Source organism: Heterodontus francisci, unplaced genomic scaffold (assembly GCF_036365525.1).
Source record: "Heterodontus francisci isolate sHetFra1 unplaced genomic scaffold, sHetFra1.hap1 HAP1_SCAFFOLD_56, whole genome shotgun sequence".
Taxonomy (NCBI): domain Eukaryota; kingdom Metazoa; phylum Chordata; class Chondrichthyes; order Heterodontiformes; family Heterodontidae; genus Heterodontus; species Heterodontus francisci.
In genome coordinates this window covers 1,055,775-1,077,419 of record NW_027141174.1, presented here as the reverse complement: position 1 = coordinate 1,077,419, position 21,645 = coordinate 1,055,775, and positions in this window count along the sequence as shown.

Below are 21,645 nucleotides of genomic sequence, written 5' to 3'. Positions count from 1 at the left end.
TACTTGGTGTCAGTGTATGTGTGTGTTACTTGGTGTAAGTGAGTGTCTTTGTTACATGGCGTAAGTGTATGTCATTGTTACTTTGTGTCAGTGTATGTCTGTGTTACTTGGTGTAAGTGTATGTCTTTGTTACTTGGTGTCTGTGTTTGTCTTTGTTACTTTTTGGAAGTGTGTCTCTGTGTTACTGGGTATCAGTGTATGTCTCTATGACTTGGTGTCAGTGTATGTCTTTGTTACTTGGTGTAATTGTATGTCTTTGTTACTTGGTGTCAGGTTATGTCTTTGTTACTTGGTGTAAGTGTGTGTTTGTGTTACTTGGTGTAAGTGTATGTCTTTGTTACTTGGTGCAAGTGTGTCTGTGTTACTTGGTGTAAGTGTATGCCTTTGTTACTTGGTGTCAGTGTATGTCTTTGTTACTTGGTGGAAGTATGTGTCTGTGTTACTGGGTATCAGTTTATGTCTGTGTTACTTGGTGTAAGTGTGTGTCTTTGTTACTTGGTCTAATTGTATGTCTGTGTTACTGGGTATCAGTGTATGTCTTTGTTACTTGGTGTCAGTGTATGTCTGTGTTACTTGGTGTAAGTGTGTGTCTGTGTTACTGGGTATCAGTGTATGTCTTTGTGACTTGGTGTCAGTGTATGTCTTTGTTATTGGGTGTCAGTGTGTGTCTTTGTGACTTGGTGTCAGTGTATGTCTTTGTTACTTGGTGTAAGTGTGTGTCTGTGTTACTGGGTATCAGTGTATGTCTTTGTTACTTGGTGTCAGTGTGTGTCAAAATACTTGATGTAAGTGTATGTCTTTGTTACTTGGTGTAATTGTTTGGCTTTGTTACTTGGTGTCAGTGTATGTCTGTTTTACTGGGTGTCAGTGTGTGTCTGTATTACTTGGTGTACGTGTGTGTCTTTGTCACTTGGTGTCCGTGTGTGTCTCTGTTACTGGGTGTCAGTGTATGTCTTTGTTACTGGGTGTCAGTGTATGTCTTTGTTACTTGGTGTAAGTGTGTGTCTGTGTTACTGGGCATCAGTGTCTGTCTTTGTTACTTGGTGTAAGTGTGTGTCTGTGTTACTGGGTATAAGTGCATGTCTTTGTTACTTGGTGTCAGTGTATGTCTGTGTTACTTGGTGTAAGTGTATGTCTGTGTTACTTGGTGTAAGTGTATGACTTTGTTACTTGGTGTAATTGTATGTCTTTGTTACTTGGTGTCAGTGTATGTCTGTGTTACTTGGTGTAAGTGTCTGACTTTGTTACTTGGTGTAAGTGTGTGTCTGTGTTACTTGGTGTAAGTTTGTGTCTGTGTTACTTGGTATCAGTGTATGTCATTGATACTTGGTGTAAGTATGTGTCTGTGTTACTGGGTAACGATGTATGTCTTTGTTACTTGGTGTCAGTGTATGTCTGTGTTACTTGGTGTAAGTGTGTGTCTTTGTTACTTGGTGTAATAGTATGTCTTTGCTACTTGGTGTCAGTGTATGTCTTTGCTACTTGGTGTAAGTGAGTGTTTGTGTTACTTGGTGTAAGTGTGTGTCTGTGTCACTTGGTATCAGTGTATGTCTTTGTTACTTGGTGTAAGAGTGTGTCTGTGTTACTGGGTAACAGTGTATGTCTTTGTTACTTGGTGTCAGTGTATGGCTGTGTTATTTGGTGTAAGTGTGTGTCTTTGTTGCTTGGTGTAATTTTATGTCTTTGTTACTTGGTGTCAGTGTGTGTCTGTGTTACTGGGTATCAGTTTATGTCTTTGTTACTTGGTGTCAGTGTATGTCTTTGTGACTTGGTGTCAGTGTATGTCCTGGTTACTGGGTGCCAATGTATGTCTTTGTGACTTGGTGTCAGAGTATGTCTTTGTTACTGGGTGTCAGTTTATGTCTTTGTTACTGGGTATCAGTGTATATCTTTGTTTCTTGTTGTCATTGTATGTCTTTGCTACTTGGTGTCAGTGCATATCTGTGTTCCTGGGTATCAGTGCATGTCTTTATTAAATGGTGTCAGTGTATGTCTGTGTTACTTGGTGTAAGTGTGAGTGTTTGTTACTTGGTGTAATTGTATGTCTTTGTTACTTGGTGTCAGTGTATGTGTGTGTTACTTGGTGTAAGTGAGTGTCTTTGTTACATGGTGTAAGTGTAAGTCATTGTTACTTTGTGTCAGTGTATGTCTGTGTTACTTGGTGCAAGTGTATGTCTTTGTTACTTGGTGTCTGTGTTTGTCTTTGTTACTTTTTGGAAGTGTGTCTCTGTGTTACTGGGTATCAGTGTATGTCTCTGTGACTTGGTGTCAGTGTATGTCTTTGTTACTTGGTGTAATTGTATGTCTTTGTTACTTGGTGTCAGTGTATGTCTTTGTTACTTGGTGTAAGTGTGTGCTGGTGTTACTTGGTGTAAGTGTATGTCATTGTTACTTGGTGCAAGTGTGTTTGTGTTACTTGGTGTAAGTGTATGCCTTTGTTACTTGGTGTCAGTGTATGTCTTTGTTACTTGGTGGAAGTTTGTGTCTGTGTTACTGGGTATCAGTTTATGTCTGTGTTACTTGGTGTAAGTGTGTGTCTTTGTTACTTGGTGTAATTGTATGTCTTTGTTACTTGGTGTCAGTGTATGTCTTTGTTACTTGGTGTAAGTGTGTGTTTGTATTACTTGGTCTAATTGTATGTCTGTGTTACTGGGTATCAGTGTATGTCTTTGTTACTTGGTGTCAGTGTATGTCTGTGTTACTTGGTGTAAGTGTGTGCCTGTGTTACTGGGTATCAGTGTATGTCTTTGAGACTTGGTGTCAGTGTATGTCTTTGTTATTGGGTGTCAGTGTGTGTCTTTGTGACTTGGTGTCAGTGTATCTCTTTGTTACTTGGTGTAAGTATGTGTCTGTGTTACTGGGTATCAGTGTATGTCTTTGTTACTTGGTGTCAGTGTCTGTCAAAATACTTGGTGTAAGTGTATGTCTTTGTTACTTGGTGTAATTGTTTGGCTTTGTTACTTGGTGTCAGTGTATGTTTGTTTTACTGGGTGTCAGTGTGTGTCTGTATTACTTGGTGTACGTGTGTGTCTTTGTTACTTGGTGTCCGTGTGTGTCTGTGTTACTGGGTGTCAGTGTATGTCTTTGTTACTGGGTGTCAGTGTATGTCTTTGTTACTTGGTGTAAGTGTGTGTCTGTGTTACTGGGTATCAGTGTCTGTCTTTGTTACTTGGTGTAAGTGTGTGTCTGTGTTACTGGGTATCAGTGCAAGTCTTTGTTACTTGGTGTCAGTGTATGTTTGTGTTACTTGGTGTAAGTGTGTGTCTTTGTTACTTGGTGTAAGTGTATGCCTTTGTTACTTGGTGTAAGTGTGTGTCTGTGTTACTGGGTATCAGTGTCTGTCTTTGTTACTTGGTGTAAGTGTGTGTCTGTGTTACTTGGTATCAGTGTATGTCTTTGTTACTTGATGTATGTGTGTGTCTGTGTTACTGGGTAACAGTGTATGTCTTTGTTACTTGGTGTAAGTGTGTGTCTGTGTTACTTGGTATCAGTGTATGTCTTTGTTATTTGGTGGAAGTGTGTTTCTGTGTTACCGGTTAACAGTGTATGTCTTTGTTACTTGGTGTCAGTGTATGTCTTTGTTACTTGGTGTAAGAGTGTGTCTGTGTTACTGGGTAACAGTGTATGTCTTTGTTACTTGGTGTCAGTGTAAGGCTGTGTTATTTGGTGTAAGTGTGTGTCTTTGTTGCTTGGTGTAATTTTATGTCTTTGTTACTTGGTGTCAGTGTGTGTCTGTGTTACTGGGTATCAGTGTATGTCTTAGTTACTTGGTGTCAGTGTATGTCTTTGTGACTTGGTGTCAGTTTATGTCTTGGTTACTGGGTGCCAATGTATGTCTTTGTGACTTGGTGTCAGAGTATGTCTTTGTTACTGGGTGTCAGTTTATGTCTTTGTTACTTGGTGTCAGTGTATGTCTGTGTTACTTGGTGTAATTGTGTGTCTTTGTTACTTGGTGTCAGTGTATGACTTTGTTACTTGGTGTAAGTGTGTGTCTGTGTTACTGGGTTTCAGTAGATGTCTTTGTTACTTGGTGTCAGTGTTTGTCTTTGTTACTTTGTGGAAGTGTGTGTCTGTGTTACTGGGTATCAGTGTATGTCTTTGTGACTTGGTGTCAGTGTATCTCTTTGTTACATGGTGTCAATGTATGTCTTTGTTACTTGTTGTAAGTGTGTGTCTGTGTTACTGGGTATCAGTGTATATCTTTGTTTCTTGTTGTCATTGTATGTCTTTGCTACTTGTTGTCAGTGCATATCTGTGTTCCTGGGTATCAGTGCATGTTTTTATTAAATGGTGTCAGTGTATGTCTGTGTTACTTGGTGTAAGTGTGAGTGTTTGTTACTTGGTGTAATTGTATGTCTTTGTTACTTGGTGTCAGTGTATGTGTGTGTTACTTGGTGTAAGTGAGTGTCTTTGTTACATGGTGTAAGTGTATGTCATTGTTACTTTGTGTCAGTGTATGTCTGTGTTACTTGGTGTAAGTGTATGTCTTTGTTACTTGGTGTCTGTGTTTGTCTTTGTTACTTTTTGGAAGTGTGTCTCTGTGTTACTGGGTATCAGTGTATGTCTCTGTGACTTGGTGTCAGTGTATGTCTTTGTTACTTGGTGTAATTGTATGTCTTTGTTACTTGGTGTCAGTGTATGTCTTTGTTACTTGGTGTAAGTGTGTGCTGGTGTTACTTGGTGTAAGTGTATGTCTTTGTTACTTGGTGCAAGTGTGTTTGTGTTACTTGGTGTAAGTGTATGCCTTTGTTACTTGGTGTCAGTGTATGTCTTTGTTACTTGGTGGAAGTTTGTGTCTGTGTTACTGGGTATCAGTTTATGTCTGTGTTACTTGGTGTAAGTGTGTGTCTTTGTTACTTGGTGTAATTGTATGTCTTTGTTACTTGGTGTCAGTGTATGTCTTTGTTACTTGGTGTAAGTGTGTGTTTGTATTACTTGGTCTAATTGTATGTCTGTGTTACTGGGTATCAGTGTATGTCTTTGTTACTTGGTGTCAGTGTATGTCTGTGTTACTTGGTGTAAGTGTGTGCCTGTGTTACTGGGTATCAGTGTATGTCTTTGAGACTTGGTGTCAGTGTATGTCTTTGTTATTGGGTGTCAGTGTGTGTCTTTGTGACTTGGTGTCAGTGTATCTCTTTGTTACTTGTTGTAAGTATGTGTCTGTGTTACTGGGTATCAGTGTATGTCTTTGTTACTTGGTGTCAGTGACTGTCAAAATACTTGGTGTAAGTGTATGTCTTTGTTACTTGGTGTAATTGTTTGGCTTTGTTACTTGGTGTCAGTGTATGTTTGTTTTACTGGGTGTCAGTGTGTGTCTGTATTACTTGGTGTACGTGTGTGTCGTTGTTACTTGGTGTCCATGTGTGTCTGTGGTACTGGGTGTCAGTGTATGTGTGTGTTACTTGGTGTAAGTGAGTGTCTTTGTTACATGGTGTAAGTGTATGTCATTGTTACTTTGTGTCAGTGTATGTCTGTGTTACTTGGTGTAAGTGTATGTCTTTGTTACTTGGTGTCTGTGTTTGTCTTTGTTACTTTTTGGAAGTGTGTCTCTGTGTTACTGGGTATCAGTGTATGTCTCTGTGACTTGGTGTCAGTGTATGTCTTTGTTACTTGGTGTAATTGTATGTCTTTGTTACTTGGTGTCAGTGTATGTCTTTGTTACTTGGTGTAAGTGTGTGCTGGTGTTACTTGGTGTAAGTGTATGTCTTTGTTACTTGGTGCAAGTGTGTTTGTGTTACTTGGTGTAAGTGTATGCCTTTGTTACTTGGTGTCAGTGTATGTCTTTGTTACTTGGTGGAAGTTTGTGTCTGTGTTACTGGGTATCAGTTTATGTCTGTGTTACTTGGTGTAAGTGTGTGTCTTTGTTACTTGGTGTAATTGTATGTCTTTGTTACTTGGTGTCAGTGTATGTCTTTGTTACTTGGTGTAAGTGTGTGTTTGTATTACTTGGTCTAATTGTATGTCTGTGTTACTGGGTATCAGTGTATGTCTTTGTTACTTGGTGTCAGTGTATGTCTGTGTTACTTGGTGTAAGTGTGTGCCTGTGTTACTGGGTATCAGTGTATGTCTTTGAGACTTGGTGTCAGTGTATGTCTTTGTTATTGGGTGTCAGTGTGTGTCTTTGTGACTTGGTGTCAGTGTATCTCTTTGTTACTTGGTGTAAGTATGTGTCTGTGTTACTGGGTATCAGTGTATGTCTTTGTTACTTGGTGTCAGTGACTGTCAAAATACTTGGTGTAAGTGTATGTCTTTGTTACTTGGTGTAATTGTTTGGCTTTGTTACTTGGTGTCAGTGTATGTTTGTTTTACTGGGTGTCAGTGTGTGTCTGTATTACTTGGTGTACGTGTGTGTCGTTGTTACTAGGTGTCCATGTGTGTCTGTGGTACTGGGTGTCAGTGTATGTCTTTGTTACTGGGTGTCAGTGTATGTCTTTGTTACTTGGTGTAAGTGTGTGTCTGTGTTACTGGGTATCAGTGTCTGTCTTTGTTACTTGGTGTAAGTGTGTGTCTGTGTTACTGGGTATCAGTGCATGTCTTTGTTACTTGGTGTCAGTGTATGTTTGTGTTACTTGGTGTAAGTGTGTGTCTTTGTTACTTGGTGTAAGTGTATGCCTTTGTTACTTGGTGTAAGTGTGTGTCTGTGTTACTGGGTATCAGTGTCTGTCTTTGTTACTTGGTGTAAGTGTGTGTCTGTGTTACTTGGTGTAAGTGTGTGTCTGTGTTACTTGGTATCAGTGTATGTCTTTGTTACTTGATGTATGTGTGTGTCTGTGTTACTGGGTAACAGTGTATGTCTTTGTTACTTGGTGTAAGTGTGTGTCTGTGTTACTTGGTATCAGTGTATGTCTTTGTTATTTGGTGGAAGTGTGTTTCTGTGTTACCGGTTAACAGTGTATGTCTTTGTTACTTGGTGTCAGTGTATGTCTGTGTTACTAGGAGAAAGTGTGTGTCTTTGTTACCTGGTGTAATTGTATGTCTTTGTTACTTGGTGTCAGTGTATGTCTTTCTTACTTGGTGTAAGTGAGTGTTTGTGTTACTTGGTGTAAGTGTGTGTCTGTGTTACTGGGTATCAGTGTATGTCTTTGTTACTTGGTGTAAGTGTGTGTCTGTGTTACTGGGTATCAGTGTATGTATTTGTTACTTGGTGTCAGAGTATGTCTTTGTTACTTGGTGTAAGTGTATGTCTTTGTTACGTGGTGGAAGTGTGTCTCTGTGTTACTGGGTATCAGAGTATGTCTTTGTGACTTGGTGTCAGTGTATGTCTTTGTTACTTGGTGTAATTGTATGTCTTTGATACTTGGTGTCAGTGTATGTCTTTGTTACTTGGTGTAAGTGTGTGATTATGTTACCTGGTATAAGTGTATGTCTTTGTTACTCGGTGTAAGTGTGTTTGTGTTACTTGGTGTAAGAGTATGTCTTTGTTACTTGGTGTCAGTGTATGTCTTTGTTACTTGGTGTAAGTGTGTGTCTGTGTTACTGGGTATCAGTGTATGTCTTTGTTACTTTGTGTCAGTGTATGTCTTTGTTACTTGGTGTAAGTGTGTGTCTGTGTTACTGGGTATCAGTGTATGTCTTTGTTACTTTGTGTCAGTGTATGTCAAAATACTTGGTGTAGGTGTATGTCTTTGTTGCTTGGTGTAATTGTCTGTCTTTGTTACATGGTGTCAGTGTATGTCTTTGTTACTTGGTGTCAGTGTGTGTCTGTGTTGCTGGGTATCAGTGTTTGTCTTTGTGACTTGGTATCAGTGTATGTCTTTGTTACTGGGTGTCAGTGTTTCTCTGTGTTACTGGGTGTCATTGTGTGTTTGTTTGTGTTACTGGGTGTCAGTGTGTGTCTGTGACACTAGGTGTCAGTATTTAGTTTAGTTTAGAGATACAGCACTAAAACAGGGCCTTCGGCCCACCGAGTCTGTGCCGACCATCAACCACACATTTATACTAATCCTACACTAACTCAATATTCCTATCACGTCCCCAACTGTCCCTATATATTTCCGTACCACCTACCTATACTAGGGGCAATTTATGATGGCCAATTAACCTATCAACCTGCAAGTCTTTGGCATGTGGGAGGAAACCGGAGCACCCGGAAGAAACTCAGGCAGACAGATTGAGAACTTGAAATCTCCGCACAGGCAGTACCCAGAATCAAACCCGGGTCCCTGGAGCTGTGAGGCTGTGGTGCTAACCAATGCGCCAATGTGCCAGCGTTACTGGGTATCAGCGTATGTCTTTGTTACTTGGTGTCAGTGTATGTCTGTGTTACTTGGTGTCAGTGTGTGTCTGTGTTACTGGGTATCAGTGTATTTCTTTGTTACTTGGTGTTAGTGTGTGTCTGTGTTACTGGGTATCAGTGTATGTCTTTGTTACTTGGTGTCAGTGTCTGTCTGCGTTACTTGGTGTAAGTGTGTTTCTTTGTTACTTGGTGTAATTGTATGTCTTTGTTACTTGGTGTCAGTGTATGTCTGTGTTACTTGGCGTAAGTGTATGTCTTTGTTACTTGGTGTCAGTGTATGTCTTTGTTACTTGGTGTAAGTGTGTGTCTGTGTTACTGGGTATCAGTGTATGTCTTTGTTACTTGGTGTCAGTGTATGTCTTTGCGACTTGGTGTCAGTGTATGTCTTTGTTACTGGGTGTCAGCGTATGTCTTTGTTACTTGGTGTAAGTGTGTGTCTGTGTTACTGGGTATCAGTGTCTGTCTTTGTTACTTGGTGTAAGTGTGTGTCTGTGTTACTGGGTATCAGTGCATGTCTTTGTTACTTGGTGTCAGTGTATGTTTGTGTTACTTGGTGTAAGTGTGTGTCTTTGTTACTTGGTGTAAGTGTATGCCTTTGTTACTTGGTGTAAGTGTGTGTCTGTGTTACTGGGTATCAGTGTCTGTCTTTGTTACTTGGTGTAAGTGTGTGTCTGTGTTACTTGGTGTAAGTGTGTGTCTGTGTTACTTGGTATCAGTGTATGTCTTTGTTACTTGGTGTAAGTGTGTGTCTGTGTTACTTGGTGTAAGTGTGTGTCTGTATTACTTGGTGTACGTGTGTGTCGTTGTTACTTGGTGTCCATGTGTGTCTGTGTTACTGGGTGTCAGTGTATGTCTTTGTTACTGGGTGTCAGTGTATGTCTTTGTTACTTGGTGTAAGTGTGTGTCTGTGTTACTGGGTATCAGTGTCTGTCTTTGTTACTTGGTGTAAGTGTGTGTCTGTGTTACTGGGTATCAGTGCATGTCTTTGTTACTTGGTGTCAGTGTATGTTTGTGTTACTTGGTGTAAGTGTGTGTCTTTGTTACTTGGTGTAAGTGTATGCCTTTGTTACTTGGTGTAAGTGTGTGTCTGTGTTACTGGGTATCAGTGTCTGTCTTTGTTACTTGGTGTAAGTGTGTGTCTTTGTTACTTGGTGTAAGTGTGTGTCTGTGTTACTTGGTATCAGTGTATGTCTTTGTTACTTGGTGTCAGTGTATGTCTTTGCGACTTGGTGTCAGTGTATGTCTTTGTTACTGGGTGTCAGCGTATGTCTTTGTGACTTGGTGTCGGTGTATGTCTTTGTTACTGGGTATCAGTTTATGTCTTTGTTACTTGGTGTCAGTGTATGTCTTTGTTATTTGGTGTCAGTGTATGTCTGTTTTACTTGGTGTAAGTGTGTGTCTTTGTTACTTGGTGTAAGTGTGTGTCTGTGTTACTGGGTATCAGTGTATGTCTTTGTTTCTTGGTGTCAGTGTATGTCTTTGTTACTTGGTGTAAGTGTGTGTTTGTGTTACTTGGTGTAAGTGTATGTCTTTGTTACTTGGTGCAAGTGTGTTTGTGTTACTTGGTGTAAGTGTATGCCTTTGTTACTTGGTTTCAGTGTATGTCTTTGTTACTTGGTGGAAGTTTGTGTCTGTGTTACTTGGTATCAGTTTATGTCTGTGTTACTTGGTGTAAGTTTGTGTCTTTGTTACTTGGTGTAATTGTATGTCTTTGTTACTTGGTGTCAGTGTATGTCTTTGTTACTTGGTGTAAGTGTGTGTTTGTATTACTTGGTATAATTGTATGTCTGTGTTACTGGGTATCAGTGTATGTCTTTGTTACTTGGTGTCAGTGTATGTCTGTGTTACTTGGTGTAAGTGTGTGTCTGTGTTACTGGGTATCAGTGTATGTCTTTGTGACTTGGTGTCAGTGTATGTCTTTGTTATTGGGGGTCAGTGTGTGTCTTTGTGACTTGGTGTCTGTGTATGTCTTTGTTACTTGGTGTAAGTGTATGTCTTTGATACTTGGTGGAAGTGTGTCTCTGTGTTACTAGGTATCAGAGTATGTCTTTGTGACTTGGTGTCAGTGTATGTCTTTGTTACTTGGTTTAATTGTATGTCTTTGATACTTGGTGTCAGTGTATGTCTTTGTTACTTGGTGTAAGTGTGTGATTATGTTACCTGGTGTAAGTGTATGTCTTTGTTACTCGGTGTAAGTGTGTTTGTGTTACTTGGTGTAAGTGTATGTCTTTGTTACTTGGTGTCAGTGTATGTCTTTGTTACTTGGTGGAAGTGTGTGTCTGTGTTACTGGGTATCAGTGTATGTCTGTGTTACTTGCTGTAAGTGTGTGTCTTTGTTACTTGGTGTAAGTGTGTGTCTGCGTTACTGGGTATCAGTGTATGTCTTTGTTACTTTCTGTCAGTGTATGTCTTTGTTACTTGGTGTAAGTGTGTGTCTGTGTTGCTGGGTATCAGTGTATGTCTTTGTGACTTGGTATCAGTGTATGTCTTTGTTACTGGGTGTCAGTGTTTCTCTGTGTTCCTGGCTGTCATTGTGTGTTTGTTTGTGTTACTGGGTGTCAGTGTGTGTCTGTGACACTAGGTGTCAGTATTTAGTTTAGTTTCGAGACACAGCACTTAAACAGGCCCTTCGGACCACCGAATCTGTGCCGACCATCAACCACACATTCATACTAATCCTACACTAACTCCCTATTCCTATCACATCCCCAACTGTCCCTAAATATTTCCGTACCACCTACCTATACTAGGGGCAATTTATGATGGCCAATTAACCTATCAACCTGCAAGTCTTTGGCATGTGGGAGGAAACCGGAGCACCCGGAAGAAACTCAGGCAGACAGAGTGAGAACTTGAAATCTCCGCACAGGCAGTACCCAGAATCGAACCCGGGTCCCTGGAGCTGTGAGGCTGTGTTGCTAACCAATGCTTCCCCCCCCCCCCACCCCCCCAGTGTGTGCCTGCGTTACTGGGTATCAGTGTATGTCTTTGTTACTTGGTGTCAGTGTATGTCTGTGTTACTTGGTGAAAGTGTGTGTCTGTGTTATTGGGTATCAGTGTCTGTCTTTGTTACTTGGTGTTAGTGTGTGTCTGTGTTACTGGATATCAGTGTATGTCTTTGTTACTTGGTGTCAGAGTCTGTCTGCGATACTTGGTGTAAGTGTGTTTATTTGTTACTAGGTGTAATTGCATGTCTTTGTTACTTGGTGTCAGTGTATGTCTGTGTTACTTGGTGTCAGTGTATGTCTTTGTTACTTGGTGTAAGTGTGTGTCTGTGTTACTGGGTATCAGTGTATGTCTTTGTTACTTGGTGTCAGTGTATGTCTTTGCGACTTGGTGTCAGTGTATGTCTTTGTTACTGCGAGTCAGCGTATGTCTTTGTGACTTGGTGTCAGTGTATGTCTTTGTTACTGGGTATCAGCTTATGTCTTTGTTACTTGGTGTCAGTGTATGTCTTTGTTACTTGGTGTAAGTGTGTGTCTTTGTTACTTGGTGTCAGTGTATGTCTTTGTTACTTGGTGTCAGTGTATGTCTGTGTTACATGGTGTCAGTGTGTGTCTTTGTTACTTGGTGTAAGCGTATGTCTTTGTTAGTTGGTGTCAGTGTATGTCTTTGTTAGTTGATGTCACTGTGTGTATGTGTTACTGGGTATCAGTGTATGTCTTTGTGACTTGTTATCAGTGTATGTCTTTGTGACTTTTTGTCAGTGTATGTCTTTGTTACTGGGTGTCAATGTGTGACTGTGTTACTTGGTGTCAGTGTCTGTCTTTGTTGCTGTGCATCAGTGGTTCTCTGTGTTACTTGGTGTAAGTGTGTGTCTGTGTTACTTGGTGTAAGTGTGTGTCTGTGTTACTTGGTATCAGTGTATGTCTTTGTTACTTGATGTATGTGTGTGTCTGTGTTACTGGGTAACAGTGTATGTCTTTGTTACTTGGTGTAAGTGTGTGTCTGTGTTACTTGGTATCAGTGTATGTCTTTGTTATTTGGTGGAAGTGTGTTTCTGTGTTACCGGTTAACAGTGTATGTCTTTGTTACTTGGTGTCAGTGTATGTCTGTGTTACTAGGAGAAAGTGTGTGTCTTTGTTACCTGGTGTAATTGTATGTCTTTGTTACTTGGTGTCAGTGTATGTATTTCTTACTTGGTGTAAGTGAGTGTTTGTGTTACTTGGTGTAAGTGTGTGTCTGTGTTACTGGGTATCAGTGTATGTCTTTGTTACTTGGTGTAAGTGTGTGTCTGTGTTACTGGGTATCAGTGTATGTCTTTGTTACTTGGTGTCAGAGTATGTCTTTGTTACTTGGTGTAAGTGTATGTCTTTGTTACGTGGTGGAAGTGTGTCTCTGTGTTACTGGGTATCAGAGTATGTCTTTGTGACTTGGTGTCAGTGTATGTCTTTGTTACTTGGTGTAATTGTATGTCTTTGATACTTGGTGTCAGTGTATGTCTTTGTTACTTGGTGTAAGTGTGTGATTATGTTACCTGGTGTAAGTGTATGTCTTTGTTACTCGGTGTAAGTGTGTTTGTGTTACTTGGTGTAAGTGTATGTCTTTGTTCCTTGGTGTCAGTGTATGTCTTTGTTACTTGGTGGAAGTGTGTGTCTGTGTTACTGGGTATCAGTGTATGTCTGTGTTACTTGCTGTAAGTGTGTGTCTATGTTACTTGGTGTAATTGAATGTCTTTGTTACTTGGTGTAAGTGTGTGTCTGTGTTACTGGGTATCAGTGTATGTCTTTGTTACTTTGTGTCAGTGTATGTCTTTGTTACTTGGTGTAAGTGTGTGTCTGTGTTACTGGGTATCAGTGTATGTCTTTGTTACTTTGTGTCAGTGTATGTCAAAATACTTGGTGTAGGTGTATGTCTTTGTTGCTTGGTGTAATTGTCTGTCTTTGTTACTTGGTGTCAGTGTATGTCTTTGTTACTTGGTGTCAGTGTGTGTCTGTGTTGCTGGGTATCAGTGTTTGTCTTTGTGACTTGGTATCAGTGTATGTCTTTGTTACTGGGTGTCAGTGTTTCTCTGTGTTACTGGGTGTCATTGTGTGTTTGTTTGTGTTACTGGGTGTCAGTGTGTGTCTGTGACACTAGGTGTCTGTATTTAGTTTAGTTTAGAGATACAGCACTAAAACAGGGCCTTCGGCCCACCGAGTCTGTGCCGACCATCAACCACACATTTATACTAATCCTACACTAACTCAATATTCCTATCACGTCCCCAACTGTCCCTATATATTTCCGTACCACCTACCTATACTAGGGGCAATTTATGATGGCCAATTAACCTATCAACCTGCAAGTCTTTGGCATGTGGGAGGAAACCGGAGCACCCGGAAGAAACTCAGGCAGACAGATTGAGAACTTGAAATCTCCGCACAGGCAGTACCCAGAATCGAACCCGGGTCCCTGGAGCTGTGAGGCTGTGGTGCTAACCAATGCGCCAATGTGCCAGCGTTACTGGGTATCAGCGTATGTCTTTGTTACTTGGTGTCAGTGTATGTCTGTGTTACTTGGTGTCAGTGTGTGTCTGTGTTACTGGGCATCAGTGTATTTCTTTGTTACTTGGTGTTAGTGTGTGTCTGTGTTACTGGGTATCAGTGTATGTCTTTGTTACTTGGTGTCAGTGTCTGTCTGCGTTACTTGGTGTAAGTGTGTTTCTTTGTTACTTGGTGTAATTGTATGTCTTTGTTACTTGGTGTCAGTGTATGTCTGAGTTACTTGGCGTAAGTGTATGTCTTTGTTACTTGGTGTCAGTGTATGTCTTTGTTACTTGGTGTAAGTGTGTGTCTGTGTTACTGGGTATCAGTGTATGTCTTTGTTACTTGGTGTCAGTGTATGTCTTTGCGACTTGGTGTCAGTGTATGTCTTTGTTACTGGGTGTCAGCGTATGTCTTTGTGACTTGGTGTCGGTGTATGTCTTTGTTACTGGGTATCAGTTAATGTCTTTGTTACTTGGTGTCAGTGTATGTCCTGGTTACTTGGTGTCAGTGTATGTCTGTTTTACTTGGTGTAAGTGTGTGTCTTTGTTACTTGGTGTAAGTGTGTGTCTGTGTTACTGGGTATCAGTGTATGTCTTTGTTTCTTGGTGTCAGTGTATGTCTTTGTTACTTGGTGTAAGTGTGTGTTTGTGTTACTTGGTGTAAGTGTATGTCTTTGTTACTTGGTGCAAGTGTGTTTGTGTTACTTGGTGTAAGTGTATGCCTTTGTTACTTGGTTTCAGTGTATGTCTTTGTTACTTGGTGGAAGTTTGTGTCTGTGTTACTTGGTATCAGTTTATGTCTGTGTTACTTGGTGTAAGTGTGTGTCTTTGTTACTTGGTGTAATTGTATGTCTTTGTTACTTGGTGTCAGTGTATGTCTTTGTTACTTGGTGTAAGTGTGTGTTTGTATTACTTGGTATAATTGTATGTCTGTGTTACTGGGTATCAGTGTATGTCTTTGTTACTTGGTGTCAGTGTATGTCTGTGTTACTTGGTGTAAGTGTGTGTCTGTGTTACTGGGTATCAGTGTATGTCTTTGTGACTTGGTGTCAGTGTATGTCTTTGTTATTGGGGGTCAGTGTGTGTCTTTGTGACTTGGTGTCTGTGTATGTCTTTGTTACTTGGTGTAAGTGTATGTCTTTGATACTTGGTGGAAGTGTGTCTCTGTGTTACTGGGTATCAGAGTATGTCTTTGTGACTTGGTGTCAGTGCATGTCTTTGTTACTTGGTGTAATTGTATGTCTTTGATACTTGGTGTCAGTGTATGTCTTTGTTACTTGGTGTAAGTGTGTGATTATGTTACCTGGTGTAAGTGTATGTCTTTGTTACTCGGTGTAAGTGTGTTTGTGTTACTTGGTGTAAGTGTATGTCTTTGTTACTTGGTGTCAGTGTATGTCTTTGTTACTTGGTGGAAGTGTGTGTCTGTGTTACTGGGTATCAGTGTATGTCTGTGTTACTTGCTGTAAGTGTGTGTCTTTGTTGCTTGGTGTAATTGTATGTCTTTGTTACTTGGTGTAAGTGTGTGTCTGCGTTACTGGGTATCAGTGTATGTCTTTGTTTCTTTCTGTCAGTGTATGTCTTTGTTACTTGGTGTAAGTGTGTGTCTGTGTTGCTGGGTATCAGTGTATGTCTTTGTGACTTGGTATCAGTGTATGTCTTTGTTACTGGGTGTCAGTGTTTCTCTGTGTTCCTGGCTGTCATTGTGTGTTTGTTTGTGTTACTGGGTGTCAGTGTGTGTCTGTGACACTAGGTGTCAGTATTTTGTTTAGTTTCGAGACACAGCACTTAAACAGGCCCTTCGGACCACCGAGTCTGTGCCGACCATCAACCACACATTCATACTAATCCTACACTAACTCCCTATTCCTATCACATCCCCAACTGTCCCTATATATTTCCGTACCACCTACCTATACTAGGGGCAATTTATGATGGCCAATTAACCAATCAACCTGCAAGTCTTTGGCATGTGGGAGGAAACCGGAGCACCCGGAAGAAACTCAGGCAGACAGAGTGAGAACTTGAAATCTCCGCACAGGCAGTACCCAGAATCGAACCCGGGTCCCTGGAACTGTGAGGCTGTGGTGCTAACCAATGCGCCAATGTTTCCCCCCCACCCCCCCAGTGTGTGCCTGCGTTACTGGGTATCAGTGTATGTCTTTGTTACTTGGTGTCAGTGTATGTCTGTGTTACTTGGAGAAAGTGTGTGTCTGTGTTACTGGGTATCAGTGTCTGTCTTTGTTACTTGGTGTTAGTGTGTGTCTGTGTTACTGGATATCAGTGTATGTCTTTGTTACTTGGTGTCAGAGTCTGTCTGCGATACTTGGTGTAAGTGTGTTTATTTGTTACTTGGTGTAATTGCATGTCTTTGTTACTTGGTGTCAGTGTATGTCTGTGTTACTTGGTGTCAGTGTATGTCTTTGTTACTTGGTGTAAGTGTGTGTCTGTGTTACTGGGTATCAGTGTATGTCTTTGTTACTTGGTGTCAGTGTATGTCTTTGCGACTTGGTGTCAGTGTATGTCTTTGTTACTGCGAGTCAGCGTATGTCTTTGTGACTTGGTGTCAGTGTATGTCTTTGTTACTGGGTATCAGCTTATGTCTTTGTTACTTGGTGTCAGTGTATGTCTTTGTTACTTGGTGTAAGTGTGTGTCTTTGTTACTTGGTGTCAGTGTATGTCTTTGTTACTTGGTGTCAGTGTATGTCTGTGTTACATGGTGTCAGTGTGTGTCTTTGTTACTTGGTGTAAGCGTATGTCTTTGTTAGTTGGTGTCAGTGTATGTCTTTGTTAGTTGATGTCAGTGTGTGTCTGTGTTACTGGGTATCAGTGTATGTCTTTGTGACTTGTTATCAGTGTATGTCTTTGTGACTTTTTGTCAGTGTATGTCTTTGTTACTGGGTGTCAATGTGTGACTGTGTTACTTGGTGTCAGTGTCTGTCTTTGTTGCTGTGCATCAGTGGTTCTCTGTGTTACTGGGTGTCAGTGTGTGTTTGTTTGTGTTACTGGGTGTCAATGTGTGTCTGTGACACTAGGTGTCAGTATATAGTTTAGTTTCGAGACACAGCACTTAAACATGCCCTTCGGCCCACCGAGTCAGTGCCGACCATCAACCACCCATTCATACTAATCCTACACTAATCCCTTATTCCTATCACATCCCCAACTGTCCCTATATATTTCCGCACCACCTACCTATACAAGGGGCAATTTATGATGGCCAATTAACCTATCAACCTGCAAGTCTTTGGCATGTGGGAGGAAACCGGAGCACCCGGAAGAAACTCACGCAGACAGAGTGAGAACTTGCAAACTCCGCACAGGCAGTACCCAGAATCGAACCCGTGTCCCTGGAGCTGTGAGGCTGCGGTGCTAACCAATGCGCCAATGTGCCCCCCCCACCCCAGTGTGTGCCTGCGTTACTGGGTATCAGTGTATGTCTTTGTTACTTGGTGTCAGTGTCTGTCTTTGTTACTTGGTGTTAGTGTGTGTCTGTGTTACTGGGTATTAGTGTATGTCTTTGTTACTTGGTGTCAGTGTATGTCTGTGTTACTTGGTGTAAGTGCGTTTCTTTGTTACTTGGTGTAATTGTATGTCTTTGTTACTTGGTGTCAGTGTATGTCTGTCTCACTTGGTGTAAGTGTATGTCTTTGTTACTTGGTATCAGTGTATGTCTTTGTTACTTGGTGTCAGTGTATGTCTTTGTTACTGGGTGTCAGTTTATGTCTATGTTACTTGGTCTCAGTGTATGTCTTTGTTACTTGGTGCCAGTGTAAGTCTGTGTTACTTGTTGTAAGAGTGTATCTTTGTCACTTGGTGTCAGTGTATGTCTTTGCTACTTGGTGTAAGTGTGTGTTTGTGTTACTTGGTGTAAGTGTATGTCTGTGTTACTGGGTATCAGTGTATGTCTTTGTTACTTGGTGTCAGTGTATGTCTGTGTTACTTGGTGTAAGTGTGTGTCTGTGTTACTGGGTATCAGTGTATGTCTTTGTTACTTGGTGGAGGTTTGTGTCTGTGTTACTGGGTATCAGTTTATGTCTGTGTTACTTGGTGTAAGTGTGTGTCTTTGTTACTTGGTGTAATTGTATGTCTTTGTTACTTGGTGTCAGTGTATGTCTTTGTTACTTGGTGTAAGTGTGTGTTTGTATTACTTGGTCTAATTGTATGTCTGTGTTACTGGGTATCAGTGTATGTCTTTGTTACTTGATGTCAGTGTATGTCTGTGTTACTTGGTGTAAGTGTGTGTCTGTGTTACTGGGTATCAGTGTATGTCTTTGTGACTTGGTGTCAGTGTATGTCATTGTTATTGGGGGTCAGTGTGTGTCTTTGTTACTTGGTGTCAGTGTCTGTCTTTGTTACTTGGTGTAAGTGTGTGTCTGTGTTACTGGGTATCAGTGTATGTCTTTGTTACTTGGTGTCAGTGTATGTCTTTGCGACTTGGTGTCAGTGTATGTCTTTGTTACTGCTAGTCAGCGTATGTCTTTGTGACTTGGTGTCAGTGTATGTCTTTGTTACTGGGTATCAGCTTATGTCTTTGTTACTTGGTGTCAGTGTATGTCTTTGTTACTTGGTGTAAGTGTGTGTCTTTGTTACTTGGTGTCAGTGTATGTCTTTGTTACTTGGTGTCAGTGTATGTCTGTGTTACATGGTGTCAGTGTGTGTCTTTGTTACTTGGTGTAAGCGTATGTCTTTGTTAGTTGGTGTCAGTGTATGTCTTTGTTAGTTGATGTCAGTGTGTGTCTGTGTTACTGGGTATCAGTGTATGTCTTTGTGACTTGTTATCAGTGTATGTCTTTGTGACTTTTTGTCAGTGTATGTCTTTGTTACTGGGTGTCAATGTGTGACTGTGTTACTTGGTGTCAGTGTCTGTCTTTGTTGCTGTGCATCAGTGGTTCTCTGTGTTACTGGGTGTCAATGTGTGTCTGTGACACTAGGTGTCAGTATATAGTTTAGTTTCGAGACACAGCACTTAAACATGCCCTTCGGCCCACCGAGTCAGTGCCGACCATCAACCACCCATTCATACTAATCCTACACTAATCCCTTATTCCTATCACATCCCCAACTGTCCCTATATATTTCCGCACCACCTACCTATACAAGGGGCAATTTATGATGGCCAATTAACCTATCAACCTGCAAGTCTTTGGCATGTGGGAGGAAACCGGAGCACCCGGAAGAAACTCACGCAGACAGAGTGAGAACTTGCAAACTCCGCACAGGCAGTACCCAGAATCGAACCCGTGTCCCTGGAGCTGTGAGGCTGCGGTGCTAACCAATGCGCCAATGTGCCCCCCCCACCCCAGTGTGTGCCTGCGTTACTGGGTATCAGTGTATGTCTTTGTTACTTGGTGTCAGTGTCTGTCTGTGTTACTTGGTGTAAGTGCGTTTCTTTGTTACTTGGTGTAATTGTATGTCTTTGTTACTTGGTGTCAGTGTATGTCTGTCTCACTTGGTGTAAGTGTATGTCTTTGTTACTTGGTATCAGTGTATGTCTTTGTTACTTGGTGTCAGTGTATGTCTTTGTTACTGGGTGTCAGTTTATGTCTATGTTACTTGGTCTCAGTGTATGTCTTTGTTACTTGGTGCCAGTGTAAGTCTGTGTTACTTGTTGTAAGAGTGTATCTTAGTCACTTGGTGTCAGTGTATGTCTTTGTTACTTGGTGTAAGTGTGTGTTTGTGTTACTTGGTGTAAGTGTATGTCTGTGTTACTGGGTATCAGTGTATGTCTTTGTTACTTGGTGTCAGTGTATGTCTGTGTTACTTGGTGTAAGTGTGTGTCTGTGTTACTGGGTATCAGTGTATGTCTTTGTTACTTGGTGGAGGTTTGTGTCTGTGTTACTGGGTATCAGTTTATGTCTGTGTTACTTGGTGTAAGTGTGTGTCTTTGTTACTTGGTGTAATTGTATGTCTTTGTTACTTGGTGTCAGTGTATGTCTTTGTTACTTGGTGTAAGTGTGTGTTTGTATTACTTGGTCTAATTGTATGTCTGTGTTACTGGGTATCAGTGTATGTCTTTGTTACTTGATGTCAGTGTATGTCTGTGTTACTTGGTGTAAGTGTCTGTCTGTGTTACTGGGTATCAGTGTATGTCTTTGTGACTTGGTGTCAGTGTATGTCATTGTTATTGGGGGTCAGTGTGTGTCTTTGTGACTTGGTGTCTGTGTATGTCTTTGTTACTTGGTGTAAGTATGTGTCTGTGTTACTGGGTATCAGTGTATGTCTTTGTTACTTGGTGTCAGTGTCTGTCAAAATACTTGGTGTAAGTGTATGTCTTTGCTACTTGGTGTAATTGTTTGGCTTTGTTACTTGGTGTCAGTGTATGTCTGTTTTACTGGGTGTCAGTGTGTGTCTGTATTACTTGGTGTAAGTGTGTGTCTTTGTTACTTGGTTTCCGTGTGTGTCTGTGTTACTGGGTGTCAGTGTATGTCTTTGTTACTGGGTGTCTGTGTATGTCTTTGTTACATGGTGTAAGTGTGTGTCTGTGTTACTGGGTATCAGTGTCTGTCTTTGTTACTTGTTGTAAGTCTGTGTCTGTGTTACTGGGTATCAGTACATGTCTTTGTTACTTGGTGTAAGTGTGTGTCTTTGTTACTTGGTGTAAGTGTATGCCTTTGTTACTTGGTGTAAGTGTGTGTCTGTGTTACTGGGTATCAGTGTCTGTCTTTGTTACTTGGAGTAAGTGTGTGTCTGTGTTACTTGGTGTAAGTGTGTATCTGTGTTACTAGGTATCAGTGTATGTCTTTGTTACTTGATGTATGTGTGTGTCTGTGTTACTGGGTAACAGTGTACGTCTTTGTTACTTGGTGTAAGTGTGTGTCTGTGTTACTTGGTATCAGTGTATGTCTTTGTTACTTGGTGTAAGTGTGTTTCTGTGTTACCGGTTAACAGTGTATGTCTTTGTTACTTGGTGTCAGTGTATGTCTGTGTTACCTGGTGTAAGTGTGTGTCTTTGTTACCTGGTGTAATTGTATGTCTTTGTTACTTGGTGACAGTGTATGTCTTTGTTACTTGGTGTAAGTGAATGTTTGTGTTACTTGGTGTAAGTCTGTGTCTGTGTCTCTTGGTATCAGTGTCTGTCTTTGTTACTTGGTGTAAGTGTGTGTCTGTGTTACTGGGTATCAGTGTATGTCTTTGTTACTTGGTGTCAGAGTATGTCTTTGTTACTTGGTGTAAGTGTATGTCTTTGTTACTTGGTGGAAGTGTGTCTCTGTGTTACTGGGTATCAGAGTATGTCTCTGTGACTTGGTGTCAGTGTATGTCTTTGTTACTTGATGTAATTGCATGTCTTTGTTACTTGGTGTCAGTGTATGTCTTTGTTACTTGGTGTAAGTGTGTGTTTGTGTTACTTGGTGTAAGTGTGTGTTTGTGTTACTAGGTGTAAGTGTATGTCTTTGTTACTTGGTGCAAGTGTGTTTGCGTTACTTGGTGTAAGTGTATGCCTTTGTTACTTGGTGTCAGTGTGTGTCTGTTTTACTGGGTATCAGTTTATGTTTGTGTTACTTGGTGTAAGTCTGGTTCTGTGTCTCTTGGTATCAGTGTCTGTCTTTATTACTTGGTGTAAGTGTGTGTCTGTGTTACTGGGTATCAGTGTATGTCTTTGTTACTTGGTGTTAGTGTGTGTCTGTGTTACTGGGTATCAGTGTATGTCTTTGTTACTTGGTGTCAGAGTATGTCTTTGTTACTTGGTGTAAGTGTATGTCTTTGTTACTTGGTGGAAGTGTGTCTCTGTGTTACTGGGTATCAGAGTATGTCTCTGTGACTTGGTGTCAGTGTATGTCTTTGTTACTTGGTGTAATTGCATGTCTTTGTTACTTGGTGTCAGTGTATGTCTTTGTTACTTGGTGTAAGTGTGTGTTTGTGTTACTTGGTGTAAGTGTATGTCTTTGTTACTTGGTGCAAGTGTGTTTGCGTTACTTGGTGTAAGTGTATGCCTTTGTTACTT